The sequence below is a fragment of the Lampetra planeri genome, unplaced genomic scaffold (assembly GCF_965212315.1).
Source record: "Lampetra planeri unplaced genomic scaffold, kcLamPlan1.2.h2 scaffold_1060, whole genome shotgun sequence".
Classification (NCBI taxonomy): Eukaryota; Metazoa; Chordata; class Hyperoartia; order Petromyzontiformes; family Petromyzontidae; genus Lampetra; species Lampetra planeri.
The window spans coordinates 920-22,500 of NW_027613770.1; the positions used below are offsets into that span (position 1 = coordinate 920).

Sequence of the window (21,581 nt, forward strand, 5' to 3'; positions counted from 1 at the left end):
CATCATCAGTAGTATCATCATCATCAGCATCAGTAGTATCATCATCATCATCATCAGTAGTATCATCATCATCATCAGTAGTATCATCATCATCATCATCATCAGTAGTATCATCATCATCATCATCATCAGTAGTATCATCATCATCATCATCATCAGTAGTATCATCATCATCATCATCATCATCATCAGCAACATCATCATCATCATCAGTAGTAGTATCATCATCATCATCATCATCAGTAGTATCATCATCATCATCATCATCAGTAGTATCATCATCATCATCAGTAGTAGTATCATCATCATCATCATCAGTAGTATCATCATCATCATCAGTAGTATCATCATCATCATCATCAGTAGTATCATCATCATCATCATCATCAGCAACATCATCATCATCAGTAGTAGTATCAACATCATCATCATCATCAGTAGTATCATCATCAGCAACATCATCATCATCAGTAGTAGTATCATCATCATCATCAGTAGTAGTATCATCATCATCATCAGTAGTTATCATCATCATCATCAGTAGTAGTATCATCATCATCATCAGTAGTATTCATCATCATCATCATCAGTAGTATCATCATCATCATCAGCAACATCATCATCATCAGTAGTAGTATCAACATCATCATCATCATCAGTAGTATCAACATCATCATCATCATCAGTAGTATCATCATCATCATCATCAGTAGTATCATCATCATCATCATCAGTAGTATCATCATCATCATCATCATCATCATCATCAGTAGTATCATCATCAGCAACATCATCATCATCAGTAGTAGTATCATCATCATCATCAGTAGTAGTATCATCATCATCATCAGTAGTAGTATCATCATCATCATCAGTAGTATCATCATCATCATCATCAGTAGTATCATCATCATCATCAGCAACATCATCATCATCAGTAGTAGTATCATCATCATCATCATCATCAGTAGTATCATCATCATCATCAGTAGTATCAACATCATCAATCATCATCATCAGTAGTAGTATCATCATCATCATCATCAGTAGTATCATCATCATCATCAGTAGTATCAACATCATCATCATCATCATCAGTAGTAGTATCATCATCATCATCATCAGTAGTATCAACATCATCATCATCATCATCAGTAGGAGTATCATCATCATCATCATCAGTAGTATCATCATCATCATCAGCAACATCATCATCATCAGTAGTAGTATCAACATACATCATCATCATCAGTAGTAGTATCATCATCATCATCATCAGTAGTATCATCATCATCATCAGTAGTAGTATCATCATCATCATCAGTAGTAGTATCATCATCATCATCAGTAGTATCATCATCATCATCAGTAGTATCATCATCATCATCAGTAGTATCATCATCATCATCATCAGTAGTATCATCATCATCATCAGCAACATCATCATCATCAGTAGTAGTATCAACATCATCATCAGTAGTAGTATCATCATCATCAGTAGTATCATCATCATCATCAGTAGTATCATCATCATCATCATCAGTAGTATCATCATCATCATCAGTAGCATCATCATCATCATCAGTAGCATCATCATCATCATCAGTAGCATCATCATCATCATCAGTAGCATCATCATCATCATCAGTAGTATCATCATCATCATCATCATCAGTATCATCATCATCATCAGTAGCATCATCATCATCAGTAGTATCATCATCATCATCAGTAGTATCATCATCATCATCAATCAGTAGCTTCAATCATCATCATCATCATCAGTAGTATCATCATCATCATCAGTAGTAGTATCATCATCATCATCAGTAGTAGCATCATCATCATCATCAGTAGTAATCATCATCATCATCATCAGCATCATCATCATCATCAGTAGTATCATCATCATCATCAGTAGTAGTATCATCATCATCATCAGTAGTAGCATCATCATCATCATCAGTAGCATCATCATCATCATCATCAGCATCATCATCATCATCAGTAGTATCATCATCATCATCATCAGTAGTATCATCATCATCATCAGTAGTAGCATCATCATCATCATCAGTAGTATCATCATCATCATCATGCAGCATCACCTGGTCCTGAAATCTGAAGTCGTTTTCTTCAATTTGCTGGATCTCACGATAGATCCTGGAGAGAGACACGGGGAGAGAAGGGAGAGACACGGGGAGAGAGACACGGGAAGGGGAGGAGAGAGACACGGGGAGAGAGACACGGGGAGAGAGACACGGGGAGAGAGACACGGGAGAGAGACACGGGGAGAGAGACCACGGGGAGAGAGACACGGGGAGAGAGACCGGGGAGAGAGACACGGGGAGAGAGACACGGGAGAGAGGACCGGGAGAGAGACACGGGGAGAGAGACACGGGGAGAGAGACACGGGGAGAGAGACACGGGGAGAGAGACCGGGGAGAGAGACACGGGGAGAGAGACACGGGGAGAGAGACACGGGGGACGAGAGACACGGGGGAGAGACACGGGGAGAGACACGGGGAGAGAGACACGGGGAGAGAGACACGGGAGAGACACGGGGAGAGAGACACGGGGGAGAGAGACACGGGGAGAGAGACACGGGGAGGAGAGACACGGGGAGAGAGACACGGGGAGAGAGACACGGGGAGAGAGACACGGGGGAGAGAGACACGGGGAGAGAGACACGGGGAGAGAGACACGGGGAGAGAGACACGGGGAGAGAGACACGGGGAGAGAGGACACGGGGAGAGAGGACACGGGGGAGAGAGACACGGGGAGAGAGACACGGGGAGAGAGACACGGGGAGAGAGGCACGGGGAGAGAGGCACGGGGAGAGAGGCACGGGGAGAGAGGCACGGGGAGAGAGGCACGGGGGAGAGAGACACGGGGAGAGAGACACGGGGAGAGAGACACGGGGAGAGAGACACGGGGAGAGAGACACGGGGGAGAGAGACACGGGGAGAGAGACACCGGGGGAGAGAGACACGGGGAGAGAGACACGGGGAGAGAGACACGGGGAGAGAGACACGGGGAGAGAGACACGGGGAGAGAGACACGGGGAGAGAGACACGGGGAGAGAGGCACGGGGAGAGAGGCACGGGGAGAGAGACACGGGGAGAGAGACACGGGGAGAGAGACACGGGGAGAGAGACACGGGGAGAGAGACACGGGGAGAGAGACACGGGGAGAGAGGCACGGGGAGAGAGACACGGGGAGAGAGACACGGGAGAGAGACACGGGGAGAGAGACACGGGGAGAGAGACACGGGGAGAGAGACACGGGGAGAGAGACACGGGGAGAGAGACACGGGGAGAGAGACACGGGGAGAGAGACACGGGGAGAGAGACACGGGGAGAGAGACACGGGGAGAGAGAGACACGGGGAGAGAGGCACGGGGAGAGAGGCACGGGGAGAGAGGCACGGGGAGAGAGGCACGGGGAGAGAGACACGGGGAGAGAGACACGGGGAGAGAGACACGGGGAGAGAGGACACGGGGAGAGAGACACGGGAGAGAGACACGGGGAGAGAGAGACACGGGGAGAGAGAGACACGGGGAGAGAGAGACACGGGGAGAGAGACACGGGGAGAGAGGCACGGGGAGAGAGACACGGGGAGAGAGACACGGGGAGAGAGGACACGGGGAGAGAGACACGGGGAGAGAGACACGGGGAAGAGAGACACGGGGAGAGAGGACACGGGGAGAGAGACACGGGGAGAGAGACACGGGGAGAGAGACACGGGGAGAGAGACACGGGGAGAGAGACACGGGGAGAGAGACACGGGGAGAGAGACACGGGGAGAGAGACACGGGGAGAGAGAGACACGGGGAGAGAGAGCACGGGGAGAGAGACACGGGGAGAGAGACACGGGGAGAGAGACACGGGGAGAGAGGCACGGGGAAGAGAAGGCACGGGGAGAGAGGCACGGGGAGAGAGACACGGGGAGAGAGACACGGGGAGAGAGACACGGGGAGAGAGACACGGGGAGAGAGACACGGGGAGAGAGACACGGGAGAGAGACACGGGGAGAGAGACACGGGGAGAGAGACACGGGGAGAGAGACACGGGGAGAGAGACACGGGGAGAGAGAGACACGGGGGACGAGAGAGGCACGGGGAGAGAGAGGCACGGGGAGAGAGACACGGGGAGAGAGACACGGGGAGAGAGACACGGGGAGAGAGACACGGGGAGAGAGACACGGGGAGAGAGGCACGGGGAGAGAGGCACGGGGAGAGAGCACGGGGAGAGAGGCACGGGGAGAGAGACACGGGGAGAGAGACACGGGGAGAGAGACACGGGGAGAGAGACACGGGGAGAGAGACACGGGGAGAGAGACACGGGGAGAGAGACACGGGGAGAGAGACACGGGGAGAGAGAGACACGGGGAGAGAGACACGGGGAGAGAGGCACGGGGAGAGAGACACGGGGAGAGAGACCACGGGGAGAGAGGACACGGGGAGAGAGACCGGGAGAGACACGGGGAGAGAGACACGGGGAGAGAGAGAGACACGGGGAGAGAGACACGGTGAGAGAGGCACGGGAGAGAGACACGGGGAGAGAGACACGGGGAGAGAGACACGGGGAGAGAGACACGGGGAGAGAGAGAGACACGGGGAGAGAGACACGGGGAGAGAGACACGGGGAGAGAGACACGGGGAGAGAGACACGGGGAGAGAGACACGGGGAGAGAGACACGGGGAGAGAGACACGGGGAGAGAGAGAGACACGGGGAGAGAGACACGGTGAGAGAGGCACGGGGAGAGAGACACGGGGAGAGAGACACGGGGAGAGAGACACGGGGAGAGAGAGAGACACGGGGAGAGAGACACGGGGAGAGAGACACGGGGAGAGAGACACGGGGAGAGAGACACGGGGAGAGAGACACGGGGAGAGAGACACGGGGAGAGAGACACGGGGAGAGAGACACGGGGAGAGAGACACGGGGGAGAGAGACACGGGGAGAGAGACACGGGGGGAGAGACACGGGGAGAGAGACACGGGGAGAGAGACACGGGGAGAGAGACACGGGGAGAGAGACACGGTGAGAGAGACACGGGGAGAGAGACACGGGAGAGAGAACACTGGGAGAGAGACACGGGGAGAGAGACACGGGGAGAGAGACACGGGGAGAGAGACACGGGGAGAGAGACACGGGGAGAGAGACACGGGGAGAGAGACACGGTGAGAGAGGCATGGGGAGAGAGACACGGGGAGAGAGACACGGGGAGAGAGACACGGGGAGAGAGACACGGGGAGAGAGACACGGGGAGAGAGACACGGGGGGAGAGACACGGGGAGAGAGACACGGGGAGAGAGACACGGGGAGAGAGACACGGGGAGGGAGACACGGGGAGAGAGACACGGGAAGAGAGACACGGGGAGAGAGACACGGGGAGAGAGACACGGGGAGAGAGACACGGGGAGAGAGAGAGACACGGGGGAGAGAGACACGGGGAGAGAGACACGGGTGAGAGAGACACGGGGAGAGAGACACGGTGAGAGAGGCACGGGGAGAGAGGACACGGGGAGAGAGACACGGGGAGAGAGACACGGGGAGAGAGACACGGTGAGAGAGACACGGGGAGAGAGACACGGGGAGAGAGACACGGGGAGAGAGACACGGGGAGAGAGGCACGGGGAGAGAGGCACGGGGAGAGAGCACGGGGAGAGAGACACGGGGAGAGAGACACGGGGAGAGAGACACGGGGGAGAGAGACACGGGGAGAGAGACACGGGGAGAGAGACACGGGGAGAGAGAGACACGGGGAGAGAGACACGGGGAGAGAGACACGGAGAGAGGCACGGGGAGAGAGGCACGGGGAGAGAGACACGGGGAGAGAGACACGGGGAGAGAGACACGGGGAGAGAGACACGGGGAGAGAGACACGGGGAGAGAGACACGGGGAGAGAGACACGGGGAGAGAGGACACGGGGAGAGAGACACGGGAGAGAGACACGGGGAGAGAGACACGGGGAGAGAGACACGGGGAGAGAGACACGGGGAGAGAGACACGGGGAGAGAGACACGGGGAGAGAGACACGGGGAGAGAGACACGGGGAGAGAGACACGGGGGAGAGAGAGACACGGGGAGAGAGGGCACGGGGAGAGAGACACGGGGGAGAGAGACACGGGGAGAGAGACACGGGGAGAGAGACAAGGGGAGAGAGACACGGGGAGAGGCACGGGAGAGAGACACGGGGAGAGAGACACGGGGAGAGAGACACGGGGAGAGAGACACGGGGAGAGAGACACGGGGAGAGAGACACGGGGAGAGGAGACACGGGGGAGAGAGACACGGGGAGAGAGACACGGGGAGAGAGGACACGGGGAGAGAGACACGGGGGGAGAGAGACACGGGGAGGGAGACACGGGGAGAGAGAGACACGGGAGAGAGAGGACACGGGGAGAGAGACACGGGGGAGAGAGACACGGGGAGAGAGGACACGGGGAGAGAGACACGGGGAGAGAGACACGGGGAGAGAGACACGGGGAGAGAGACACGGGGAGAGAGGCACGGGGGGGGGAGAGGGAGGACACGGGGAGAGAGGCACGGGGGAGAGAGGCACGGGGAGGAGAGGCACGGGGAGAGGAGGACACGGGGAGAGAGACACGGGGAGAGAGACACGGGGAGAGAGACACGGGGAGAGAGGGAGACACGGGGAGAGAGACACGGGGAGAGAGACACGGGGAGAGAGACACGGGGGGGAGAGACACGGGGAGAGAGGACACGGGGAGAGAGAGACACGGGGAGAGAGACACGGGGAGAGAGGCACGGGGAGAGAGGCACGGGGAGAGAGACACGGGGAGAGAGACACGGGGAGAAGAAGACACGGGGGAGAGAGACACGGGGAGAGAGACACGGGGAGAGGGGAGAGAGACACGGGGAGAGAGACACGGTGAGAGAGGCACGGGGAGAGAGACACGGGGAGAGAGACACGGGGGAGAGAGACACGGGGAGAGAGAGAGACACGGGGAGAGAGACACGGGGAGAGAGACACGGTGAGAGAGGACACGGGGAGAGAGACACGGGGAGAGAGACACGGGGGGAGAGAGACACGGGGAGAGGACACGGGGAGAGAGACACTGGGAGAGAGACACGGGGAGGAGAGAGAGACACGGGGAGAGAGACACGGTGAGAGAGGCACGGGGGAGAGAGACACGGGGAGAGAGACACGGGGAGAGAGACACGGGGAGAGAGAGAGACACGGGGGAGAGAGACACTGGGGAGAGAGACACGGGGAGAGAGACACGGGGAGAGAGACACGGGGAGAGAGACACGGGGAGAGAGACAACGGGGAGAGAGACACGGGGAGAGAGACACGGGGGAGAGAGACACGGGGAGAGAGACACGGGGAGAGAGACACGGGGGGAGAGACACGGGGGGAGAGGACACGGGGAGAGAGACACGGGGAGAGAGACACGGTGAGAGAGACACGGGGAGAGAGACACGGGGAGAAAGACACGGGGAGAGAGACACGGGGGAGAGAGAGAGACACGGGGAGAGAGACACGGGGAGAGAGACACGGGGAGAGAGACACGGGGAGAGAGAGACACGGGGAGAGAGACACGGTGAGAGAGGCACGGGGAGAGAGACACGGGGAGAGAGACACGGGGAGAGAGACACGGGGAGAGAGACACGGGGAGAGAGACACGGGGGAGAGACACGGGGAGAGAGACACGGGGGAGAGAGACACGGGGAGAGAGACACGGGGAGGGAGACACGGGGAGAGAGACACGGGGAGAGAGACACGGGGAGAGAGACACGGGGAGAAAGACACGGGGAGAGAGACACGGGGAGAGAGAGAGACACGGGGAGAGAGACACGGGGAGAGAGACACGGGGAGAGAGACACGGGGAGAGAGACAACGGGGAGAGAGACACGGTGAGAGAGGCACGGGGAGAGAGACACGGGGAGAGAGACACGGGGAGAGAGACACGGGGAGAGAGACACGGGGAGAGAGACACGGGAGAGAGACACGGGGAGAGAGACACGGGGGAGAGAGACACGGGGAGAGAGACACGGGGAGAGAGACACGGGGAGAGAGACACGGGGAGAGAGACACGGGGAGAGAGACCACGGGGAGAGAGACACGGGGAGAGAGACCACGGGGAGAGAGACACGGGGAGAGAGACACGGGGAGAGAGACACGGGGAGAGAGACACGGGGAGAGAGACACGGGGAGAGAGACACGGGGAGAGAGACACGGGTGAGAGAGACACGGGGAGAGAGACACGGGGAGAGAGACACGGGGAGAGAGACACGGGGAGAGAGACACGGGGAGAGAGACACGGGGAGAGAGGACACGGGGAGGAGAGACACGGGGAGAGAGACACGGAGAGAGAGAGACACGGGGAGAGAGACACGGGGAGAGAGGCACGGGGAGAGAGACAAGGGGAGAGAGACACGGGGAGAGAGACACGGGGAGAGAGACACGGGGAGAGAGACACGGGGAGAGAGACACGGGGAGAGAGACACGGGGAGAGAGACACGGGGAGAGAGACACGGGGAGAGAGACACGGGGAGAGAGACACGGGGAGAGAGACACGGGGAGAGAGACACGGGGAGAGAGACACGGGGGAGAGAGACACGGGGAGAGAGACACGGGGGAGAGAGACACGGGGAGAGAGACACGGGGAGAGAGACACGGGGAGACACGGGGAGAGAGACACGGGGGGAGAGACACGGGGGGAGAGACACGGGGAGAGAGACACGGAGAGAGAGACACGGGAGAGAGACACGGGGAGAGAGACACGGGGAGAGAGACACGGGGAGAGAGACACGGGTGAGAGAGACACGGGGAGAGAGACACGGGGAGAGAGACACGGGGAGAGAGACACGGGGAGAGAGACACGGGGAGAGAGACACGGGGAGAGAGACACGGGGAGAGAGACACGGTGAGAGAGACACGGGGAGAGAGACACAGGGAGAGAGACACGGGGAGAGAGACACGGGGAGAGAGGCACGGGGAGAGAGACACGGGGAGAGAGGCACGGGGAGAGAGACACGGGGAGAGAGACACGGGGAGAGAGACACGGGGGAGAGAGACACGGGGAGAGAGACACGGGGAGAGAGACACGGGGAGAGAGACACGGGGGAGAGAGGAGAGGACACACACACAGAGAGACACGGGGAGAGAGACACGGGGAGAGAGACATGGGGAGAGACACGGTGAGAGAGACACGGGTGAGAGAGACACGGGGAGAGAGAGAGAGACACGGGGAGAGAGACACGGGGGAGAGAGACACGGGGAGAGAGACACGGGGAGAGAGACACGGGGAGAGAGACACGGGGAGAGAGACACGGGGAGAGAGACACGGGGAGAGAGACACGGGGAGAGAGACACGGGGAGAGAGACACGGGGAGAGAGACACGGGGAGAGAGACACGGGGAGAGAGACACGGGGAGAGAGACACGGTAAGAGAGACACGGGGAGAGAGACACGGACGAGAGAGAGACACGGGGAGAGAGACACGGGGAGAGAGGCACGGGGAGAGAGACAAGGGGAGGAGACACGGGGAGAGAGCACGGGGAGAGAGACACGGGGGAGAGAGACACGGGGAGAGAGACACGGGGAGAGAGACACGGGGAGAGAGACACGGGGAGAGAGACACGGGGAGAGAGACACGGGGAGAGAGACACGGGGAGAGAGACACGGGGGAGAGAGACACGGGGAGAGAGACACGGGAGAGAGACACGGGGAGAGAGACACGGGGAGAGAGACACGGGGAGAGAGACACGGGAGAGAGACACGGGGAGGAGACACGGGGAGAGAGACACGGGGGGAGAGACACGGGGGGAGAGACACGGGGAGAGAGACACGGAGAGAGAGACACGGGGAGAGAGGACACGGGGAGAGAGACACGGGGAGAGAGACACGGGGAGAGAGACACGGGGAGAGAGACACGGGGGAGAGAGACACGGGGAGAGAGACACGGGGAGAGAGACACGGGGAGAGAGACACGGGGAGAGAGACACGGGGGAGAGAGACACGGGGAGAGAGACACGGTGAGAGAGACACGGGGAGAGAGGACACAGGGAGAGAGACACGGGGAGAGAGACACGGGGAGAGAGGCACGGGGAGAGAGACACGGGGAGAGAGGCACGGGGAGAGAGACACGGGGAGAGAGACACGGGGAGAGAGACACGGGGAGAGAGACACGGGGAGAGAGGAGACACGGGGAGAGAGACACGGGGAGAGAGAGAGACACACACACAGAGAGACACGGGGAGAGAGACACGGGGAGAGAGACATGGGGAGAGACACGGTGAGAGAGACACGGGGAGAGAGACACGGGGAGAGAGAGAGAGACACGGGGAGAGAGACACGGGGAGAGAGACACGGGGAGAGAGACACGGTGAGAGAGAGAGAGAGACACGGGGAGAGAGAGACACGGGGAGAGAGACACGGGGAGAGAGAGACACGGGGAGAGAGAGACACGGGGAGAGAGACACGGGGAGAGAGAGACACGGGGAGAGAGACACGGGGGAGAGAGACACGGGGAGAGAGACACGGGGAGAGAGACACGGGGAGAGAGACACGGGGAGAGAGACACGGGGAGAGAGACACGGGGAGAGAGACACGGGGAGAGAGACACGGGGAGAGAGACACGGGGAGAGAGACACGGGGAGAGAGACACGGGGAGAGAGACACGGGGAGAGAGACACGGTGAGAGAGACACGGGGAGAGAGACACGGGGGGAGAGACACGGGGGGAGAGACACGGGGAGAGAGACACGGAGAGAGAGACACGGGGAGAGAGACACGGGGAGAGAGACACGGGGAGAGAGACACGGGGAGAGAGACACGGGGAGAGAGACACGGGGAGAGAGACACGGGGAGAGAGACACGGGGAGAGAGACACGGGGAGAGAGACACGGGGAGAGAGACACGGGGAGAGAGACACGGGGAGAGAGACACGGGGAGAGAGACACGGGGAGAGAGACACGGTGAGAGAGACACGGGGAGAGAGACACAGGGAGAGAGACACGGGGAGAGAGACACGGGGAGAGAGGCACGGGGAGAGAGACACGGGGAGAGAGGCACGGGGAGAGAGACACGGGGAGAGAGACACGGGGAGAGAGACACGGGGAGAGAGACACGGGGAGAGAGACACGGGGAGAGAGACACGGGGAGAGAGACACGGGGAGAGAGACACACACACAGAGAGACACGGGGAGAGAGACACGGGGAGAGAGACATGGGGAGAGACACGGTGAGAGAGACACGGGGAGAGAGACACGGGGAGAGAGAGAGAGACACGGGGAGAGAGACACGGGGAGAGAGACACGGGGAGAGAGACACGGTGAGAGAGAGAGAGAGACACGGGGAGAGAGAGACACGGGGAGAGAGACACGGGGAGAGAGAGACACGGGGAGAGAGAGACACGGGGAGAGAGACACGGGGAGAGAGAGACACGGGGAGAGAGACACGGGGAGAGAGACACGGGGAGAGAGACACGGGGAGAGAGACACGGGGAGAGAGACACGGGGAGAGAGACACGGGGAGAGAGAGAGACACACACACAGAGAGACACGGGGAGAGAGACACGGGGAGAGAGACATGGGGAGAGACACGGTGAGAGAGACACGGGGAGAGAGACACGGGGAGAGAGAGAGAGACACGGGGAGAGAGACACGGGGAGAGAGACACGGGGAGAGAGACACGGTGAGAGAGAGAGAGAGACACGGGGAGAGAGAGACACGGGGAGAAAGACACGGGGAGAGAGAGACACGGGGAGAGAGAGACACGGGGAGAGAGACACGGGGAGAGAGAGACACGGGGAGAGAGACACGGGGAGAGAGACACGGGGAGAGAGACACGGGGAGAGAGACACGGGGAGAGAGACACGGGGAGAGAGAGAGACACACACACAGAGAGACACGGGGAGAGAGACACGGGGAGAGAGACATGGGGAGAGACACGGTGAGAGAGACACGGGGAGAGAGACACGGGGAGAGAGAGAGAGACACGGGGAGAGAGACACGGGGAGAGAGACACGGGGAGAGAGACACGGTGAGAGAGAGAGAGAGACACGGGGAGAGAGAGACACGGGGAGAGAGACACGGGGAGAGAGAGACACGGGGAGAGAGAGACACGGGGAGAGAGACACGGGGAGAGAGAGACACGGGGAGAGAGACACGGGGAGAGAGACACGGGGAGAGAGAGACACGGGGAGAGAGACACGGGGAGAGAGACACGTTGAGAGAGACACGGGGAGAGAGACACAGGGAGAGAGACACGGGGAGAGAGACACGGGGAGAGAGACACGGGGAGAGAGACACGGTGAGAGAGACACGGTGAGAGAGAGAGAGACGGGGAGAGAGACACGGGGAGAGAGAGAGACACGGGGAGAGAGACACGGGGAGAGAGACACAGTGAGAGAGACACGGTGAGAGAGACACGGGGAGAGAGACACGGTGAGAATGACACGGGGAGAGAGACACGGTGAGAGAGACACGGGGAGAGAGACACGGGGAGAGAGAGAGACACACACACAGAGAGACACGGGGAGAGAGACACGGGGAGAGAGACACGGGGAGAGAGACATGGGGAGAGACACGGTGAGAGAGACACGGGGAGAGAGACACGGGGAGAGAGAGAGAGACACGGGGAGAGAGACACGGGGAGAGAGACACGGGGAGAGAGACACGGTGAGAGAGAGAGAGAGACACGGGGAGAGAGAGACACGGGGAGAGAGACACGGGGAGAGAGAGACACGGGGAGAGAGAGACACGGGGAGAGAGACACGGGGAGAGAGAGACACGGGGAGAGAGACACGGGGAGAGAGACACGTTGAGAGAGACACGGGGAGAGAGACACAGGGAGAGAGACACGGGGAGAGAGACACGGGGAGAGAGACACGGGGAGAGAGACACGGTGAGAGAGACACGGTGAGAGAGAGAGAGACGGGGAGAGAGACACGGGGAGAGAGAGAGACACGGGGAGAGAGACACGGGGAGAGAGACACAGTGAGAGAGACACGGTGAGAGAGACACGGGGAGAGAGACACGGTGAGAATGACACGGGGAGAGAGACACGGTGAGAGAGACACGGGGAGAGAGACACGTTGAGAGAGACACGGGGAGAGAGACACAGGGAGAGAGACACGGGGAGAGAGACATGGGGAGAGAGACACGGGGAGAGAGAGAGACACGGGGAGAGAGACACGGGGAGAGAGACACAGTGAGAGAGACACGGTGAGAGAGACACGGGGAGAGAGACACGGTGAGAATGACACGGGGAGAGAGACACGGGGAGAGAGACACGGGGAGAGAAACAGACACACACAGAGAGAGACACGGGGAGAGAGACACGGGGAGAGAGACACGGGGAGAGAGACACGGGGAGAGAGACACGGGGAGAGAGACACGGGGAGAGAGACACGGGGAGAGAGACACGGGGAAAGAGACACGGGGAGAGAGACACGGTGAGAGAGAGAGACACACACAGAGAGAGACACGGGGAGAAAGACACGGGGAGAGAGACACGGGGAGAGAGACACGGGGAGAGACACGGGGAGAGAGACACGGAGAGAGAGACACGGGGAGAGACACGGGGAGAGAGACACGGTGAGAGAGAGAGACACACACAGAGAGAGACACGGGGAGAGAGACACGGTGAGAGAGAGAGACACACACAGAGAGAGACACGGGGAGAGAGACACGGGGAGAGAGACACGGGGAGAGAGACACGGGGAGAGACACACGGGGAGAGAGACACGGGGAGAGAGACACGGGGAGAGAGACACGGGGAGAGAGACACGGGGAGAGAGAGACACGGGGAGAGAGACACGGGGAGAGAGACACGGGGAGAGAGACACGGGGAGAGAGACACGGGGAGAGAGACACGGGGGGAGAGAGACACGGGGAGAGAGACACGGGGAGAGAGACACGGGGGGAGAGAGACACGGGGAGAGAGACACGGGGAGAGAGACACGGGGAGAGAGACACGGGGAGAGAGACACGGGGAGAGAGACACGGGGAGAGAGAGACACGGGGAGAGAGAGAGACACGGGGAGAGAGACACGGGGAGAGAGACGCGGGGAGAGAGACACGGGGAGAGAGACACGGGGGGAGAGAGACACGGGGAGAGAGACACGGGGAGAGAGACACGGGGAGAGAGACACGGGGAGAGAGACACGGGGAGAGAGACACGGGGGGAGAGAGACACGGGGAGAGAGACACGGGGAGAGAGACACGGGGAAAGAGACACGGGGGGAGAGAGACACGGGGAGAGAGACACGGGGAGAGAGACACGGGGAGAGAGACACGGGGAGAGAGAGACACAGGGAGAGAGACACGGGGAGAGAGACACGGGGGGAGAGAGACACGGGGAGAGAGACACGGGGAGAGAGACACGGGGGGAGAGAGACACGGAAAGTTAAAGACTTAGTGATGGTGTTACTGTGGTAACGTGGTGATGGGGGTTGCCATGGTAACATGGCGATGGTGGTTACCGTGGTGACGGTGTTACCGTGATGGTGGTGTTACCATGGTGACGGTGTTACCGTGGTAACGGTGGTAACTGTTATCACCTCTCCTGAGGCCCCTGCTGCTGTAGCATCTTCAAGAACTGGAACACCAGATGGACCACCTACACACACACATTCATATAGTATAGATACTATAGTTATAGTATACATACTATAGATACTATAGATACACCTACACACACACATTCATATAGTATAGATACTATAGTTATAGTATACATACTATAGATACACACACACACATTCATATAGTATAGATACTATAGTTATAGTATAGATACTATAGATACTATAGATACATACACCTACACACACACATTCATATAGTATAGATACTATAGTTATAGTATACATACTATAGATACACACACACACATTCATATAGTATAGATACTATAGTTATAGTATACATACTATAGATACTATAGATACATACTACACACACACATTCATATAGTATAGATACTATAGTTATAGTATACATACTATAGATACACACACACACATTCATATAGTATAGATACTATAGTTATAGTATACATACTATAGATACTATAGATACATACTACACACACACATTCATATAGAATAGATACTATAGTTATAGTATACATACTATAGATACACACACACACATTCATATAGTATAGATACTATAGTTATAGTATACATACTATAGATACACACACACACATTCATATAGTATAGATACTATAGTTATAGTATACATACTATAGATACACACACACACATTCATATAGTATAGATACTATAGTTATAGTATACATACTATAGATACACACACACATTCATATAGTATAGATACTATAGTTATAGTATACATACTATAGATACTATAGATACATACACCTACACACACACATTCATATAGTATAGATACTATAGTTATAGTATACATACTATAGATACACACACACACATTCATATAGTATAGATACTATAGTTATAGTATACATACTATAGATACTATAGATACATACACCTACACACACACATTCATATAGTATAGATACTATAGATATAGTATACATACTATAGATACTATAGATACATACACCTACACACACACATTCATATAGTATAGATACTATAGTTATAGTATACATACTATAGATACACACACACACATTCATATAGTATAGATACTATAGTTATAGTATACATACTATAGATACTATAGATACATACACCTACACACACACATTCATATAGTATAGATACTATAGTTATAGTATACATACTATAGATACACACACACACATTCATATAGTATAGATACTATAGTTATAGTATACATACTATAGATACTATAGATACATACACCTACACACACACATTCATATAGTATAGATACTATAGTTATAGTATACATACTATAGATACTATAGATACATACACCTACACACACACATTCATATAGTATAGATACTATAGTTATAGTATAGATACTATAGATACACACACACATTCATATAGTATAGATACTATAGTTATAGTATACATACTATAGATACTATAGATACATACACCTACACACACACATTCATATAGTATAGATACTATAGTTATAGTATAGATACTATAGATACACACACACACATTTATATAGTATAGATACTATAGTTATAGTATACATACTATAGATACTATAGATACATACTACACACACACATTCATATAGTATAGATACTATAGTTATAGTATACATACTATAGATACTATATATACATACACCTACACACACACATTCATATAGTATAGATACTATAGATATAGTATACATACTATAGATACTATAGATACATACTACACACACACATTCATATAGTATAGATACTATAGTTATAGTATACATACTATAGATACTATAGATACACCTACACACACACATTCATATAGTATAGATACTATAGTTATAGTATACATACTATAGATACACACACACACATTTATACATATAGTATAGATACTATAGTTATAGTATACATACTATAGATACACACACACATTCATATAGTATAGATACTATAGTTATAGTATACATACTATAGATACTATAGATACATACTACACACACACATTCATATAGTATAGATACTATAGTTATAGTATACATACTATAGATACTATATATACATACACCTACACACACACATTCATATAGTATAGATACTATAGTTATAGTATACATACTATAGATACTATAGATACATACACCTACACACACACATTCATATAGTATAGATACTATAGTTATAGTATACATACTATAGATACTATAGATACATACACCTACACACACACATTCATATAGTATAGATACTATAGTTATAGTATACATACTATAGATACACACACACACATTTATACATATAGTATAGATACTATAGTTATAGTATACATACTATAGATACACACACACATTCATATAGTATAGATACTATAGTTATAGTATACATACTATAGATACTATAGATACATACTACACACACACATTCATATAGTATAGATACTATAGTTATAGTATACATACTATAGATACTATATATACATACACCTACACACACACATTCATATAGTATAGATACTATAGTTATAGTATACATACTATAGATACTATAGATACATACACCTACACACACACATTCATATAGTATAGATACTATAGTTATAGTATACATACTATAGATACACACACACACATTCATATAGTATAGATACTATAGTTATAGTATAGATACTATAGATACACACACACACATTCATATAGTATAGATACTATAGTTATAGTATAGATACTATAGATACACACACACACATTCATATAGTATAGATACTATAGTTATAGTATAGATACTATAGATACACACACACACATTCATATAGTATAGATACTATAGTTATAGTATACATACTATAGATACACACACACACATTCATATAGTATAGATACTATAGTTATAGTATAGATACTATAGATACACACACACACATTCATATAGTATAGATACTATAGTTATAGTATAGATACTATAGATACACACACACACATTCATATAGTATAGATACTATAGTTATAGTATAGATACTATAGATACACACACACACATTCATATAGTATAGATACTATAGTTATAGTATAGATACTATAGATACACACACACACATTCATATAGTATAGATACTATAGTTATAGTATAGATACTATAGATACACACACACACATTCATATAGTATAGATACTATAGTTATAGTATAGATACTATAGATACACACACACACATTCATATAGTATAGATACTATAGTTATAGTATAGATACTATAGATACACACACACACATTCATATAGTATAGATACTATAGTTATAGTATAGATACTATAGATACACACACACACATTCATATAGTATAGATACTATAGTTATAGTATACATACTATAGATACACACACACACATTTATACATATAGTATAGATACTATAGTTATAGTATAGATACTATAGTTATAGTATAGATACTATAGATACATACTACACACACACATTCATATAGTATAGATACTATAGTTATAGTATACATACTATAGATACACACACACACATTTATACATATAGTATAGATACTATAGATATAGTATAGATACTATAGATACATACTACACACACACATTTATATAGTATAGATACTATTGATATAGTATAGATACTATAGTTATAGTATACATACTATAGATACTATATATACATACACCTACACACACACATTTATAAAGTATAGATACTATAGATATACTATACATACTATAGATATAGTATAGATACTATAGTTATAGTATACATACTATAGTTATAGTATACATACTATAGATATAGTATACATACTATATCTATAGTATACATACTATAGTTATAGTATACATACTATATCTATAGTATACATACTATAGATATAGTATACATACTATATCTATAGTATGCATACTATAGATATACTATATAGATGTCATAACAGCCATAAGGGTTGAGACAGGGACCACGTACGATTGGCTGGTGGGGGGACCGCGCGACGGAGCGATTAAGAGCGAGTGGAGGATTGGCTTGCCGGTCCCGCTCGTCGCCCATAAGGGTTGAGACAGGGACCAACCATGGCCCACGCGCCATCACGGCAGGTCATCAGGAGTGATCGGCCCGGCCATTCGGGGGCCCCCAGCCAATGGGGGAGCCCGATGAGGGGCGCGCTCCCGGGATCGACAGGGAACCATCGAGAATGCTCCGAGCTGCCCACGTACGATTGGCTGGGGGGGGGCACCGCGCGACGGAGGGATTAAGAGCGAGTGGGGGATTTGCTTGCCGGTCCCGCTCGTCGCCCATGAGGGTTGAGACAGGGACCACGTACGATTGGCTGGGGGGGGGGGACCGCGCGACGGAGGGATTAAGAGCGAGTGGAGGGGGAACGATCGGTAGCAGCGCGGACGGGGGCTCTGGGGTTGCGACGCGCGCGCTGGGGACTTGGCGCGGGGCCTGTCCTCTCTCCGTTGTCACTCAGCAACGGAGAGCGAGTGAGCGAAGGGTATTGCGGAGTGGAAAATAAAAGGAACGATTCGGAAGCCGTCTCTGGAAGGATTATTACAGTAGCATCGGCTGACTCTATAATAGTATCTACCGACTATTTAGTAGTATCTGACTCTATAATAGTATCTACCGACTATTTAGTAGTATCTGACTCTATAGTAGTATCTACTGACTCTATAATAGTATCTACTGACTCTATAATAGTATCTACTGACTCTTTAGTAGTATCTGACTCTATAATAGTATCTACTGACTCTATAATAGTATCGACTGACTGTTTAGTAGTATCTGACTCTATAATAGTATCTACTGACTCTATAATAGTATCTACTGACTCTATAATAGTATCTACTGACTCTATAATAGTATCTACTGACTATTTAGTAGTATCTGACTCTATAATAGTATCTACTGACTCTATAATAGTATCTGCTGACTTTATAATAGTATCTACCGACTCTACAGTAGTATCTACCGACTCTTTAGTAGTATCTGACTCTATAATAGTATCGACTGACTCTATAATAGTATCTACTGACTCTATAATAGTATCTACTGACTCTATAATAGTATCTACCGACTCTATAATAGTATCTGCTGACTCTATAATAGTATCTACTGACTCTATAATAGTATCGACTGACTCTATAATAGTATCGACTGACTATTTAGTAGTATCTGACTCTATAATAGTATCTACAGACTCTATAATAGTATCGACTGACTATTTAGTAGTATCTGACTCTATAATAGTATCTACTGACTCTATAATAGTATCTACTGACTCTTTAGAAGTATCTGACTCTATAATAGTATCTACTGACTCTATAATAGTATCTACCGACTCTTTAGTAGTATCTGACTCTATAATAGTATCTACTGACTCTATAATAGTATCGACTGACTCTATAATAGCATCTACTGACTCTATAATAGTATCTACCGACTCTTTAGTAGTATCTGACTCTATAATAGTATCTACTGACTCTATAATAGTATCTGCTGACTCTATAATAGTATCTACTGACTCTATAATAGTATCTACTGACTCTATAATAGTATCTACTGACTCTATAATAGTATCTACTGACTCTATAATAGTATCTACCGACTCTATAATAGTATCTGCTGACTCTATAATAGTATCGACTGACTCTATAATAGTATCGACTGACTATTTAGTAGTATCTGACTCTATAATAGTATCTACAGACTCTATAATAGTATCGACTGACTATTTAGTAGTATCTGACTCTATAATAGTATCTACTGACTCTATAATAGTATCTACTGACTCTTTAGTAGTATCTGACTCTATAATAGTATCTGCTGACTCTATAATAGTATCTACTGACTATTTAGTAGTATCTGACTCTATAATAGTATCTGCTGACTCTATAATAGTATCTACCGACTCTTTAGTAGTATCTGACTCTATAATAGTATCTACTGACTCTATAATAGCATCTACTGACTCTATAATAGCATCTACTGACTCTATAATAGTATCTACCGACTCTTTAGTAGTATCTGACTCTATAATAGTATCTACTGACTCTATAATAGTATCTACCGACTCTTTAGTAGTATCTGACTCTATAATAGTATCTACTGACTCTATAACAGTATCTACTGACTCTATAATAGTATCTGCTGACTCTATAATAGTATCTACTGACTCTATAATAGTATCTACTGACTCTATAACAGTATCGACTGACTCTATAATAGTATCTGCTGACTCTATAATAGTATCTACTGACTCTATAATAGTATCTACTGACTCTATAATAGTATCTACTGACTCTATAATAGTATCTACTGACTCTATAATAGTATCTACTGACTCTATAACAGTATCTGCTGACTCTATAATAGTATCTACTGACTCTATAATAGTATCTACCGACTGTTTAGTAGTATCTGACTCTATAATAGTATCTACTGACTCTATAATAGTATCTGCTGACTCTATAATAGTATCTACTGACTCTATAATAGTATCTGCCTCTATAATAGTATCTACTGACTCTATAATAGTATCGACTGACTGTTTAGTAGTATCGACTGACTGTTTAGTAGTATCTGACTCTATAATAGTATCTACTGACTCTATAATAGTATCTACTGACTCTATAATAGTATCTGCTGACTCTATAATAGTATCTACTGACTCTATAATAGTATCTGCCTCTATAATAGTATCTACTGACTCTATAATAGTATCGACTGACTGTTTAGTAGTATCGACTGACTGTTTAGTAGTATCTGACTCTATAATAGTATCGACTGACTGTTTAGTAGTATCGACTGACTCTTTAGTAGTATCTGACTCTATAATAGTATCTGCTGACTCTATAATAGTATCTACTGACTGTATAGTAGTATCGACTGACTGTTTAGTAGTATCTACTGACTATTTAGTAGTATCTGACTCTATAATAGTATCTACTGACTCTATAATAGTATCTACTGACTCTATAATAGTAT

General features: G+C 50.1%; 1 long non-coding RNA gene across 1 annotated transcript in view; it reads right to left on the reverse strand.

Annotated features, from left to right (window-relative positions):
• Positions 1 to 2,099: 2,099 nt before the first annotated feature.
• LOC144738572 (uncharacterized) overlaps positions 2,100 to 21,581 on the reverse strand; it is a 21,929-nt gene continuing 2,447 nt past the window's right edge. The window contains exons 2-3 of the long non-coding RNA XR_013589285.1: positions 14,541 to 14,599; positions 2,100 to 2,163 (exon numbers count right to left, since the gene is read on the reverse strand). This is a non-coding gene — a long non-coding RNA (uncharacterized LOC144738572). The remainder of the gene's footprint in view (positions 2,164 to 14,540; positions 14,600 to 21,581) is intronic.